Genomic DNA, 14681 nt, shown 5'->3' with positions numbered 1-14681 from the left:
TGGCTATCCACTCTATCTAATCGTCTTATTATCTTGTACACCACTATCATGTCTCCTTTCATCCTCCTTCTCTCCAAAGAGTAAAGCCCTAGCTCCCTTAATCTCTGATCATAATGCATACTTTCTAAACCAGGCAGCATCCTGGTAAATCCCCTCTGTTCCCTTTCCAATGCTTCCACATCCTTCCTATAGTAAGGTGACCAGAACTGGACACAATACTCCAAGTGTGGCCTAACCAGAGTTTTATAGAGCTGCATCATTACATCGCGACTCTTAAACTCTATCCCTCGACTTATGAAAGCTAACACCCCATAAGCTTTCTTAACTATCCTATCCACCTGTGAGGCAACTTTCAGGTATATGTGGACATGTACCCCAAGATCCCTCTGCTCCTCCACACTACCAAATATCCTACCATTTACTTTGTACTCTGCCTTGGAGTTTGTCCTCCCAAAGTGCACCACCTCACACTTCACTGGGTTGAACTCCATCTGCCACTTCTCAGCCCACTTCTGCATCCTATCAATGTCTCTCTGCAATCTTTGACAATCCTCTACACTATCTACAACATCACCAACCTTTGTGTCGTCTGCAAACTTGCCAACCCACCCTTCTACCCCCACATCCAGGTCGTTAATAAAACTCACAAAAAGTAGAGGTCCCAGAACAGATCCTTGAGGGACACCACTAATCACAATCCTCCAATCTGAATGTACTCCCTCCGCCACCACCCTCTGCCTTCTGCAGGCAAGCCAATTCTGAATCCACCTGGCCAAACTTCCCTGGATCCCATGCCTTCTAACTTTTTGAATAAGCTTACCGTGTAGAACCTTGTCAAATACCTTCCTAAAATCCATATAGATCACATCCACTGCACTACCCTCATCTATATGCCTGGTCACCTCCTCAAAGAACTCTATCAGGCTTCTTAGACACGATCTGCCCCTCACAAAGCCATGCTGACTGTCCCTTATCAGACCATGATTATCTAAATGTCTATAGATCCTATCTCTAAGAATCCTTTCCAGCAGATTTCCCACCACAGACGTAAGGCTCACTGGTCTATAATTACCCAGACTATCCCTACTACCTTTTCTGAACAAGGGAACAGCATTCGCCTCCCTCCAATCCTCCGGTACCATTCCTGTGGACAACGAGGACATAAAGATCCCAGCCAGAGGCTCAGCAATCTCTTCCCTCGCCTCGTGGAGCAGCCTGGGGAATATTCTGTCAGGCCCCTTGAAGATGTGGCCAATGGGAGAACGTAGTATTCAGTCTACAATCTGTCATCTGCAATACTCGTGTAACATCTCCGATCTTACCAACGACAAAACGAGGCGAGGTACATTGAACGGGGGAACAGGGTGTTGTGTATCTGAATGATGAGTAAGACGAAATCAAACTCTAACTTGATTAGGAGAAGACGTTGTGTGGGTAAGTCAGAGTTTATGCAATCCAACCTCGAAAAAATGCGAAGTTAGTCATTTTGGTTCCAGAAGCGAAACTCATTCTGAAGTGAGATTTGATAAACTGGGAAAGCTGCAGCGATCCGGAGTGAACGTGCACACCAGTCGCTGAAAGAAGCATTCGGCAGCATAATTACCCTTCGACTGTCTCTGGGAGAGTATTTGTGTACAGAGTCAGAATGGCCTGCGCGTCTGAAGTCCAATGTGTCCCGAACTGGAAAAGAGCGGATGAATTGTCACCTCGGTCATGAGGAAGTGGAACTTGATTTAGTATAGATAGATAGATACATAGATAGATAGATATACTTTATTAATCCCAAGGGAAAATTGGTTTCGTTACAGCCGCACCAACCAAGAACAGAGCAATATAGCAAATAAATAGTGTAAATATAGCAATACAAAAAAAAAAACAGCAATCAAACAACAAAATGCAAACTATGCCAGATGGAAAACAACTCCAGGACCAGTCTATTGGCTCAGGGTGTCTGACCCTCCACGGGAGGAGCTGCACGTTCGATGGTCACAGGCAGGAACGACCTCCCGTGCCGCCAAGTGCTGTATCACGGTGGAATGTGGCCGAAGTCCAACAGTAAAAAGTTCAATATCCAGTCTGCAAACACGTTCTTCGATCGTAATATACCTGGGACTGCACCATCCGTTGTTAACCAGATCAGTAAGCACCCCACTCCTTCACGCCGCTTACCGCTCTCGGTGCACTTCCGGTCAGCCGGAACGGTATTACCCACCGGACTCCTCTTCTCCAAAGGTCTCTGTTGTCTCGACCCGATCCTCTTTCCTCGGCTTTGTGATCCCCGTCTGCATCCTCTGTGTGTTTTCCTCCGGATTTCAGCAGGGGTGTCTGCCGCTCTGTTCGCTGAACCGGCCGGTATTTGCTGGTCCGTGAAATACACAATGCGACCTTGCTTCTGTCCCGCGTGTCGGGATGTAACCATTTCCAGCGCTAAAGAAAACCGAAATAAAACTCTCTCTACCAGCAAATTAGAGAGGGTGCAGCTTCGACGTGTTACCGTGCGAAAACAAATACAGAAATAACGTGAATTATAAAGTAAGAAGAAAAAAGTGAAAGAATAGATCGGAACTGCTGTACCAGGCTGCATGCACAACCGGCGCACGTGCACTAATTCCTAGAATGATAGAGGAATTTTCTGAGAAAAGACGAGATTGGTTAATAACAGATGAATGTGAGGCGATCTCAGACAGTTCAGCTCTTGTATTATCTTGAGCAATTCCATGATCAGATAATTCGATCGTGTTTATTATGGTTGATATCAAAAGTGATGCTACTCTCATGAATAGGAAGCTGTTGTGATGTGAAATGAGGCTGTTTGTTTTACGCGAATAGACAATGGATGATGAATTAAATAAAAATGCAGCCGCTCCCCACCATGACGCTCTCTGAATTTACCGAATATTCATACTGATTCCCTGGATCTGCTCTGTGTGCCTGACAATTCAGAATGGGTCGAAGGATCTGATCGGTTCTTTGTGATTTCTGCTCAGTTGCCCCACAGATAGAAAGTATTTACAGACGTGTCTCGACAGCGGATGTGGGTGTCACCTCTCTGTGAGACGCGAAATACTCGAACTACAGAACGTGGGGCTGTCACGGACATCTTTCTCAGTAGCCGAAATGTAATTTGTCCCAATTCATCCCGAACACCCATTTTAATCTCGTACCTTATTCTCTTTTTTTTTCAAAGATATCAGGGCGGAATCAAGGTTGGAGTAATTCATGAGGTTTCAGAGAAAAAAAAACAGATTAAAAAGAGCTCATATTCTGCGGCTGGAATCTGATTGTCTTTTCTTCTGATTAATTACAAGTTAAAAGTCTAAACAGACCTGCACAACTGATGGCTGCAATTAAATTTTATGCATTTCATTATTTTATTATAACTAAGCGTCTATGCAATTATTCAACATACTTAAACAAATTGATGACGCAAATATCGTCTGCTCATTAGCATTTTACAAGACGAAGACTGCTTACATAAACCAATTTTCAATATCTAATCGAAATTCAAAATCAGTGCATTGGAAACTTGTGCATCACAGTTTAACTTTCTATATAAATGCAATATGAGAAGCCTAGTTTTCAGATTGCTCAGGATATACCTATCCATCTCCGAAAATACCACATCTAAATTCCCTATTTAAATGAACACTGATAATTAATTCCCCCACTGGTCAATCCTCTTTGAATTTGGTAAACTCGCATCTAAAGTATAAATCCTCACATTTCTAACACGTCATCATTAATTCCACCTGGGCCAATGAAACTAAAATCCTAGATTTAAAAGTAATGCGGGAAAGACAACACAAACGCTCCTATTTTCCTTCATTCAGAAACTCCGTAAACAGCTGAAAAACCCTAAATTATTGCAGCACGGTACCGGATCACTGCTGTCCGTAGACACACATTTTGCTAACATCTATTTGCATGTCGAGAGTTTGATAAATGCCTCGGAAGCATCTAGCTCTATCACCGACCCGAGCAGGGTGTTCCACGCTCCCACCACTCTGTATAAACTGCATTCATCTGACAACCACCCTTATACTTACTTTCAAAGACCATAAAATAATGCCCTCTTATATTGGCCATTTCCGCAATGGGAAAATATACCGGGGTATACATTCTACCAATGCCTCTCATCATCTAGTATAACGCTATCAATTTACACCTCTTCCTCCTTTGCTCCAAAGAGAAAAAATCCTTCCCTTCATAGGGCATTAACGCAAGTCCAGGCTGTGTCCTGGTATTTCCGCCTTCACCTTCACTAAAGCTGCCAAATCCTTCCTTTAATAAACTTCCAGCAGTGCAGTAACAATATTGCCAATGCTTTGATGTTTGCCCCCACTTTCCCATCCTAACTAAACTAAAGAAGCAACCTTCGGCGGATGTAAGAAAATCCAATGGCCAGCAGATGCATTAATATATTTACCCGGGAAAGGGACAGAACATATGGTGCTTTGAGCTTACAGCGATGCCCTGAAATAGGTCAACACTACGATTTAACATGTTAACAAGGAAAGAATTTCCAAAGAAACCTTGGTGAAATTATGAAATGAACTGACAGACAGTTGGAGATGATTAAAACTGAAATCATTACCAGACATTTGTAAAGTTACATGGACGGAGTAGGTGTATCTGGATATGACTGACAAGCAGGCATGATATTAGCGTAGCTAGGGGTCTTGACTATAAAGACCAGTCGGGCGGATGTACTTATTTCAATCTCTCTAATCTCATGATTCTACGATTCAATGAATAAATGGCAGATCTGCCGAACGTACTCATGTTTCGCAAAATGATGAAACCGTGGAGAAGACTCGATGGGCCAAATGACATAATTCTACTCCTATATCTTGTGGCCTGATGTTCTTAGAATTGAAACTGGTGAAAGGACACCAGAGGCAACACTACTGTTGATATTGAAGGGACATTTCGACCGATATAAAACACGAGTTAGTTCCCATTTGCTGAAAGGAGGTTGAAAGAACCGTTTGTCCAAAATCACCTGGAAAGTTCACCGAAAGAACTGCCGGTTTGTTTATGTTATAGAGACTCATTTTTTTCTAAAGATACAAGTTGAATCATAGACACTATAAATAGTAATCCTTCTTTCATTGGACAAAGTGACTTGTCGTACAGTGTTTCATGTAGATATAATCAAGTCGTGGAAGTTCCCAAACAAAATATATATCAGAAACAGATTCTATAATAAAATAACCTGGGACTGGAGACAACAAAAACTATTCCGAAATGATTTATCAGAGGTGTAATGAAGGCATGGGACTTCCCAAACACAGGGACAGCGCGAGTATGTTATTGTTATTTTACGTGGCGGATATAAATTCATTCGTCTTTAATGCAATCTGTCTTGTATCCAGTAAGGAAATTTCCCTTCCCATATTGGACACACTGAGTCTTTTAAAATTTGCATAACAGTAATAGAAAAAAATGTGCTGAACAATATATGAAAATAACACACCTGCAAGAAATGGCAACAAAATGTCTATGGAGAGAGGGGAAATGGATCAGTATGTTAGTGGGAGAAATACAAGTACTTTGTGTTAAACACTGCAGTTCCATTGAATCTATTTATTTTTGCAGATAGTTTTATGAAACCGATTTCTTACATTAATCACAGATGACACCTCTACCCCCATATCAGTCTAGAGCTGCAGGTGACCTTCGAGATACATAACTAATCTAATCAATATCGAAGTTGTTTCTCATCCAGATTGACCACTATTGTGGCACCAAACCAATCTGAAAGCAGAAAAGAGGTGTGAACATTCTCCTGCCGTGAAAAGAAAATATTGAATTGAAAAATAAAACTGAACGCCCTTCCTTAACCTCAGAATCTTAAGGAGCGTCGCCTATTGCTACTATTGATGATTATTCGAGAGTGATAGTCCACGTTGTGAAAGTACTGAGACTCAGGATTATTTTACGTGAAACGCACCAATGCTGTGTTATCGAGAAAGAAAGTACAACGTTCTCGTTTGAAGGTCTGAATAAACAAAATTAAATATAATTGTTATTCTTTGATTATTCCGCGGGAGAGATTTTAATTTCACGATGACACAATGTATATAAATAGTTTACCTGAAGTGTTTGTTCAGTGGACTGTCATTGATGTGACTAACCACGTGGTATGATTAATTGTCAGAATCCACTTTCTTCTCCTGTATAAGAGCTTGCAAAGCAATCAACAGTTGATATCGGCAGTTGGACTATTTTCAAATGATAACCAACTCACGCAGAAAATGGGATATCCAGTAATTTACTACATCGCGAGTATTTACTATCCTGTACTAGCAGCGATTGGTATCCCTGGTAAGTAACTGGAATTGGCTACTATTGTATGTGTGTGTTTTGTTCTTGAAACATTTGTTACAGATGCTGCCTCATCTGATGAGTGTTTGAAGCCTGGTCAGGTTTAAGCATATATTTCATTTTATTATTTCGTTTCTCTCTGAAATTGTTACTCACTTCTGATGTCCAATCGACTGAGACTTAATATTTATACTTTTCTTGTATTTGCTTCACTCGACCTTCCAGCTTTACCAGCCCGTATTGTTCTAAATTTGATTCTACATCAATACAGAAACTCAGACGTTCACTAAAATGAAAGCAAAGTCTTTAGCGTCGCTGCAGTTCTCCCTGCGACTCCGCCGTTCGCCGGCAACATACATGATACCCGTCTCCGTCTTAATGCAACTATTTATTTATCAGTATGTGTTTGAAATTGCCACAACAACGTGCAAAACTCTTTCATTTCACTGTGTCCTCCTCTTTTGCCGGTTGTAATTAAGATACGGTTAGATGAGATTTATTTTACTTCTTACATCTATCTCACAACATGAGGGTGTAAAAATCTGTATGTTGCATCTCCGTTGCTAGAAACAAGATTCAAGTTTATTTGCCACCTGTAAATCGAAGCATAGGTTTAGCGCTGCCGTCTCGCCATTTTAAAACATTATTTGCTAAGAAACAGTCTCCCTCATCCATTTTATTCCCGCAATATATAAAACCTTCAGCATCCTCAGCTCTCTACATGACTGGCTCGATAAGCCGCCCACTGGAAAACCTAATGTCAACTGGAACGCTGTTGATCACCTGTTCCTGGGGCCCGTCGTTATCATCCAATCGAAGGACAGTGACGGACCCCGTACGCAGGACAGTGACGGAGCCCGTACGCAGGACAGTGACGGAGCCCGTACGCAGGACAGTGACGCAGCCCGTACGCAGGACAGTGACGGACCCCGTACGCAGGACAGTGACGCAGCCCGTACGCAGGACAGTGACGGAGCCCGTACGCAGGACAGTGACGGAGCCCGTACGCAGGACAGTGACGCAGCCCGTACGCAGGACAGTGACGGAGCCCGTACGCAGGACAGTGACGAAGAGGCCGTACGTAGGACAGTGCTGCATTTCCACTCTCCACATCGAAGCCTCCCTGATCCGGCATAGGATCAGATGTCTGAGGTTCACTCAGTCCGATTCAACATGTTTATATGAACATACCAAGTAAAAATGGTCGGGGTTTATGCACATGAAGCTAATTCTTCTTTGCTTCCTTGCAGTTAATTTAGTGGCGATTGTGATCTTGTCTCTGGGAAACTGCGGACTCTCTAAATGCATCTCCCGTTACCTGGTGGGAATGGCAGCAGCTGATTTAATGGGTGTTATTATTGCTGTTGTACTCTCTGAGATCAATAATATTTATAATTATGCGTTTCCATTGCTCATTACCCCGATTTGCGCCGTGACGCTTGTCCTGAGGGTCACAGCCATGGACTGTTCTGTTTGGCTCACGGTGGCTTTCACCTTCGATCGCTGTATTGCAATCTGCAGTCAAAAGCTGCGGGAGCGATACTGCACCGAGAGGACAGCGACTATTGCGATAGTAATTGTGTGTTTATGGAGTTGTGCGAAGGATGTTCCATTGTACTTTGCGGTAGAACCTATCATTATCATTGACAACATTCCCTGGCGATGCATTTTGACAATGGATTTCCTTACTTTACCAGCGTGGAAAGCGCACCAGTTGTTCAATACTATCACGACACCTTTATTGCCGATCTGTTTGATTCTGCTTTTTAACGCTTTAACAGTCAGTCATATTATCGCGGCAAACAGAGTTCGCCGGGGGCTCAGGAACAGCAGCGAGAAAAAGAATGATCCCGAGGTGGAGAACCGGAGAAAATCAATAATTTTGTTGTTCGCTCTGTCAGCCAATTTCATATTGTTGTGGATCCCCTTTATTGTATATACTATGAACTGGCAAGTTCAGAATTACTCTTACAAAGACAAATATTTGAATACCCCGTCGTACATCCTGCAACAGTTTGGGTTCATGTTGCAGTTTCTGAGTACCTGTACCAACACGTGTATCTACACTCTGTCACAGAGGAAATTCAGGGAGGAGGTAAAGGGTGGATTGAAACGTCTGGTTACGTTAAACGGTCGCTTCTGCAGGTAAAACGTAAATCAAATTGTAAGCGTTGACGGAAGTTGAAATAGACTTCAATGTTTTTTTTACGTTTGGTAAATATGCCTATATTTCTGCAGCCAGGTGAACGAATCTTAGTAGTTTCACCGTTTCAGTAAAATCAGCAAAATAAATGGAATTATGTGATGCAAGAAACAACAAAAAGGCGCTGATGTGATCGCTGCATTGGCAGAAATTGTATTCCAAGTTTTGGATTAATACCGTAATCTGCGTCAACGAACTAAGTGAAGCCAACATGTTTTTTTATCGTAGGTGGGTCGAATTCTCTGCTATTTCACTTGACCATTCCAGGGATTTATTTGATAAATGGAGAAATGTGCCCGAAGAATGGAAAACTTGCGTCATTTAAAGTGACACACACAAAATGCTGGTGAACGCAGCAGGCCAGGCAGCATCTATAGGAAGAAGTACAGTGGACGTTTCGGGTCGAGCCGTCGATCGTACTTCTTCCTGGAGATCCTGCCTGGTCAGCTGCTTTCCACAAGCGTTTTGTGTGTGTGTTGCTTGAATTTCCAGCATCTGCAGTCCAGTTCCCAGTTTGTCGCTCAGCTCCAGCCTCCGAGTTATCAGCCTGTGTCCAGTTCTGGTCACCTCACTATAGGAAAGATGTGGAAGCATTGGAAAGGGTACAGAGGAGATTTACCAGGATGCTGCCTGGTTTAGAGAGTATGGATTATGATCAGAGATTAAGGGAGCTGGGGCTTTACTCATTGGAGAGAAGTAGGATGAGAGGAGACATCATCGTGGTATAAAGATATTAAGAGGAATAGACAGAATGGATAGCTAGCGCCTCTTCCCCAGGGCACCACTGCTCAATACAAGGGGATATGGCTTTAAGGTAAGGGGTGGGAAGTTCAAGGGGGATATTAGAGGAAGGTTTGTGACTCAGAGAGTGGTTGGTGCGTGGTATACATTGCCTGAGTCATTGGTGGAGGCAGATAAACTAGTGAAATTTAAGAGACTACTAGACAGGTAGATGGAGAAATCTAAGGTGGGGGTGTTATAAGGGAGGCAGGGTTTGAGGGTCGGCACAACAATGTGGGCCGTAGGGCCTGTACTGTGCTGTACTGTTCTGTGCTCTATGTATCCACTTCGACCACCATCGCTGGCAGTGCATTCCACGCACCCACTACTCTCTGTGTCAAAATCTTAGCTGTGATATCCCCTTGTACCTACTTCCAAGAACCTTACAACTATAACGCTCGTGTTAGCTAGTTCAGCCCTGGGGTGTAAAAGCCGCTGGCCATCCTTTGTCCTATCCGATCCACGATCAATGCCTTTCATTATCTTGTTCACCTCTATCAGGTCAGTTCTCAGCCTTTGACGCTCCAAGGAGAAAAGGCCAAGTTCACCCAACCTAGTCTCAGAAGGCACGCTCTCCAATCCAGGCACCATCCTTGTAAATTTTCTTTGAATACTCTCTATATTATCCACGTCCTTCCTGTGGTGAGGTGACCAGAACTGTACACAGTCTCCAAGTCGGTCTACCTAAGGTCTTATATAGCTGTAACATTAGCTCACTGCTCTCGAACTCAAACCCACAGCTGAAGAAGGTCATCACACCATACGCCTCCTTAACAACAGTGTCAACTTGCACATCAGCTCCAAGTGTCCTATGGACAGGAACCCCAAGATCTCCCGGATCATCCACACTGCCAAGAGTCTTACCATTAATATTATATTCTTCACGATTGACTACCGAAAGGAACCACTTCACAGTTATATGGACTGAATCCATCTGCCATTTCTCAGCCCAGTTCTGCATCCTATCTATTTCTCTCTGTAATGTCTGACAGCCCACCAGACCATCCACGATACCCTCAACTTTTGTGTCATCAGAAAACTTACTAAACCACCCTTCTACTTCCCGTCCGGCTCATTTAGAACTATCCCAAAAGGGAGGGGCCCAGTACAGATCCCTGCAGAACACTACTGGTCATCATCCTCCGTGCAGAATACGAACTATCTACAGACACCCTTTACCTTGTGGGCAAGGCAATTGTGGTCTCAGAAAGCAAGTTCTTCTTGGTTCCATGCCTCTTTAACTTCTGAATGATTCTTCCTCGGGGATACTTTTCAAATATTGAAATCAATATACATTTTCTATGTTTCTATGTTTCTATGATACTCCCTCAAAGAATTCAATCGGGATCGTGAGGCATAACCTAACCTTGAGAAAGCCGATCTGACTAATTAGATTATTTCTTGCAAATGCTTATGAATCCCGCCTCTCAGGAGCCTTTCAAACAACCTGACCGCCATTGAATTAGGATTCACTGGTCTATAATTTCCCGGGTCATCTCTACTCCCTTTCCCGAAAAAGGAAACAGCACTTAGAACATTAGAAGACTAGAAACAGGATCAGGCCTATCAAGTCATTCAGTAAGATCACGGCTGATCTCACCATGGACTCATCTCAACCTACCTGCCTTTTCCCCATAACTTTAATTCCTCAACTATGCAAAACTCTATCCAGCCTTGTCTAAAATATATTCGGTGTTTTCGTCTCCACTGCTCCATCGGACAGAGGATTACAGAGATTTACTACACTTCGGGGTAAAGCAGTTTATCCTCAGCTCCGTCCTAAGGTTACTCCCCCGAATCTTAAGGCTATGTCCTCGAGTTCTATAACCATCTACCAGTGGAAACAACTTCCCTGCCTCTACCTTATCTATCCCTTTCATAATTTTGTACGTTTCTCTAAGATCTCTTATCAATCTTCTGAATTCCAGCAAGTACCGCCGCAGGTAACTCAATCTCACCTCATAGTCTAACCCCCTCATCTCTGGAGTCAACTTCATGAACCTCTTGTGCTTCGCCTCCAACCATTGCAACCTGCTTTGCAAACTTCCCATCCTCTAGTACTATTCCCGTCCCTATTTATGATGTAAGGATCTTTGCCAGAGACTCAAGAATCTCCTGCTTTGCTTCCCACATTAACATGGGCTATGCTCTACCCGAACCCGGCGACTTATCTAACTTTGTAACTTTCAAAGTTAGCACATCCTCTTACTTAAGTTCTATATAGAAACATAGAAAATAGGTGCAGGAGTAGGCCATTCGGCCCTTCGAGACTGCACCGCCATTTATTATGATCATGGCTGATCATCCAACTCAGAACCCCGCCCCAACCTTCCCTCCATACCCCCTGACCCCCGTAGCCACAAGGGCCATATCTAACTCCCTCTTAAATATAGCCAATGACCTGGCCTCAACTGTTTCCTGTGGCAGAGAATTCCACAGATTCACCACTCTCTGTGTGAAGAAGTTTTTCCTAATCTCGGTCCTAAAAGGCTTCCCCTCTATCCTCAAACTGTGGCCCCTCGTTCTGGACTTCCCCAACATCGGGAACAATCTTCCTGCATCTAGCCTGTCCAATCCCTTTAGGATTTTATACGTTTCAATCAGATCCCTCCTCAATCTTCTAAATACCAACGAGTACAAGCCCAGTTCATCCAGTCTTTCTTCATATGAAAGTCCTGCCATCCCAGGAATCAATCTGGTGAACCTTCTTTGCACTCCCTCTATGGCAAGGATGTCTTTCCTCAGATTAGGGGACCAAAACTGCACACAATACTCCAGGTGTGGTCTCACCAAGGCCTTGTACAACTGCAGTAGTACCTCCCTGCTCCTGTACTCGAATCCTCTCGCTATAAATGCCAGCATACCATTCGCCTTTTTCACTGCCTGCTGTACCTGCATGCCCACTTTCAATGACTGGTGTATAATGACCCCCAGGTCTCGTTGCACCTCCCCTTTTCCTAATCGGCCACCATTCAGATAATAATCTGTTTTCCTATTTTTGCCACCAAAGTGGATAACTTCACATTTATCCACATTAAATTGCATCTGCCATGAATTTGCCCACTCACCCAACCTATCCAAGTCACCCTGCATCCTCTTAGCATCCTCCTCACAGCTAACACTGCCACCCAGCTTCGTGTCATCCGCAAACTTGGAGATGCTGCATTCAATTCCCTCATCCAAGTCATTAATATATATTGTAAACAACTGGGGTCCCAGCACTGAGCCTTGCGGTACCCCACTAGTCACCACCTGCCATTCTGAAAAGGTCCCGTTTATTCCCACTCTTTGCTTCCTGTCTGCTAACCAATTCTCCACCCACACCAACACCTTACCCCCAATACCGTGTGCTTTAAGTTTGCACACTAATCTCCTGTGTGGGACCTTGTCAAAAGCCTTTTGAAAATCCAAATATACCACATCCACTGGTTCTCCCTTATCCACTCTACTAGTTACAACCTCAAAAAATTCTATGAGATTCGTCAGGCATGATTTTCCTTTCACAAATCCATGCTGACTTTGTCCGATCATTTCACCGCTTTCCAAATGTGCTGTTATCACATCCTTGATAACTGACTCCAGCAGTTTCCCCACCACCGACGTTAGGCTAACCGGTCTATAATTCCCCGGTTTCTCTCTCCCTCCTTTTTTAAAAAGTGGGGTTACATTAGCCACCCTGCAATCCTCAGGAACTACGCCAGAATATGCTGAAGTGTTTCAGCTCGCTGCACCTGGCAACTGCCAAGGTCCTTTTCCTTGGTGAATACTGAAGCAAAGTATTCATTAAGTACCTCCGCTACCGGCTCTGGACTCCAGGCACATGTTTCCACAGTCGCTCCCGATTGGTCCAGTTCACAGACGGCTCGTCCTCTTGCTCTTCACATACTTGTCGAATGCCTCGGTGCTTTCCTTAATCCTGCACGCCAATGCCTACTCATGGCCACTTCTAGCCCTCACAATTTCATTCTTGAGCTCCTTCCTGCCATCCCTGGAATTTTCTAGAATTCTAACAGTACCAAATTTCTCGAAACGTTGGTAAACTGTTTTCTTCTTCTTGCCACATTTCGGTCGAGCATTTCCCCGAGAACATCTCCAAATTTATCCTCCCAAGTTCCTGCTTAACAGTATACAATAACGACACAAATTGTTCAAACAGAAACTATCGCACTTAAATCACAAACACCCGCTTTTGATTTGAACTACAACTCCGGTCGGGCCCCGCGCTCAATCGGCTGCAACTGTCGAGCAGGGCAGTCGCGTCTTCTTTGAGCTGTAGTCATTTTGTTCTTGTTCGCTTCTTGCAAAATCACTTTTCCTTAGCCACCACAAACATCTGAGAACGGACTGACCGAGGCGTCGAAAGGGAACAACGCCTGTCCTTGTGGACGCCGAGACCAGCGACCACTCACAGAAGCAATTCGCTGAACTCCACCATGGCGATGGAGCGGAACAGAAGGGACTGATGATGGCGCAGATTTCCACCCGGCCTATTGTAGCTCAGACCCACCTCTGTCCGCTGTTATCACTGGCTGAGTTGCCGATCAGTGAAATGAAAGCCCACACAATGATTTGTTAATATGAACGTCAGTCAACCTTGCAGAGTGAAAGCGAATGTGTACAGTCAGAGAACAGACTGTGACGTCAGTGGATATTATGTTGCCATGACAGTCCTCTCATTAAGGACACTTTACTGCAGGATAAAATGAAGTTTGTGATGTGTATAACGCATGTGGTGAATCGTACTGCTCAGTGATCTCGTTCTAATGAGGAAATAAAAATTACTGTGAAAGCTGCAGAAAGGTATCTCGGCGTAACTGGTGTTATGTGGGAAGCTGTAATTGAAGCTCTGATGGGTGGGGTATCTGTATCCCAGTCTACTCGCGAAGGTACAGAATGGGATTAAAATATTGCAGTGGGATGGGAGAAGCCCGATGTCTCATGGTCAAGACTTTAAGAACTTAATTTCTGATTTGTCAAATTTTCACGATGTTATATATATTCAGAAAACCTGGTTGTCAACACGATTCATATTATAAAGGGATTTAGTAGGAGAAAGGTTGTACAATTGTGGATTGAAGGTGTGCAGAGATATTTAGGGAGAGGAACGGGGTGATTTGGAAAGTTATGAAGTATCAGTTAAGCATAAAAGGGCCAAGCCAAGGTGAGGAAATTGGTGCAGTTTGTGAGAAATGCTTGCTAGAGGTCATATTCAGATTATATTGGAAGGGACATTTAACTTGGAGATGTTTGGGAATTGGTTAATAAATTGGGGGATTCATACGGATCATAATATTCCTCTGTGATTGATAAGGGTAAAATGATTTTTACTGGCACAGGGAAGGTTGTGTCACTGGCTGGGTCACTTTCTGTG

This window comes from Mobula hypostoma, unplaced genomic scaffold (genome assembly GCF_963921235.1).
Source record: "Mobula hypostoma unplaced genomic scaffold, sMobHyp1.1 scaffold_195, whole genome shotgun sequence".
Lineage (NCBI taxonomy): Eukaryota > Metazoa > Chordata > Chondrichthyes > Myliobatiformes > Myliobatidae > Mobula > Mobula hypostoma.
Note: the sequence above shows the minus strand (reverse complement) of the source record.